Raw genomic sequence first — 803 nt, 5'->3', positions numbered from 1 at the left:
GTTTTCCCCACTATCAGTAGAAAGTGCTCTTTCTACTGAAAGTGGATCAGTGTCAGTGGAACCCCGGAACCACGTCGGTTATGCTCGTGAACTCCATCATTCTGTGCAGCACCACTTACAATGCTGAAAGAAATTCTGGCTCTGCTTTATATTTAAGACTTAACTTTACTCCAAGCGCAAAACTGGCTGGAAACGCACATCAGTGTTCACATGCTAGCAGCAACTTTTAAGGAAGATATTACACGTGCCTACACAACCATCCTGGATACTAGTTACTTTGTCCTCCACTGCATCTTCTGAGGTACTTGGTGAGGTTCGGACACTTGTCCCTGCCTCTCCAGGCTCAGTTACCGTCCCATCTGCGAGCGCCGCTGCCTTCAGACGGTTCCCTGGCTGCAGCACGAACAGCGGGACACTCGCCTCAGGGTCCCTCACGAACGTACCCAGAGCAATAGGGGCCACGACTGGCCCCTGAGACGACTCCTCCTCAGTAGGACGAGCAGGCTGGGCCCCGCCCTGCCCTTCCCTGGCGCCCATCCCACGACCGGGGGACACGGCGAGCGGGCAGAGGCCCGGGCAGGCTCCCGCCCCCGGCGTGCCCGCGTCCCCTGTGCCGGCCCTGCCCGGCGGCGAGCGGCGCAGTCCAGGCCCGCTCTACTTACGCTTGGCGGGAGGAAGGCTTTGTAAAGCAGCAAGGGCGCGACTCCTTCGGAAGAGTCCAGGCGGAGATGGCGCACAGGTCGTTTAAGCGGGGGGAAGAGGCGCCCCCAAACTCGGCGGGGCTGTGGCAGAAGCGGCAGGGC

This window comes from Geospiza fortis, unplaced genomic scaffold, assembly GCF_000277835.1.
Source record: "Geospiza fortis unplaced genomic scaffold, GeoFor_1.0 scaffold16, whole genome shotgun sequence".
NCBI classification, from domain to species: domain Eukaryota; kingdom Metazoa; phylum Chordata; class Aves; order Passeriformes; family Thraupidae; genus Geospiza; species Geospiza fortis.
This window is presented reverse-complemented; position numbering follows the sequence as displayed.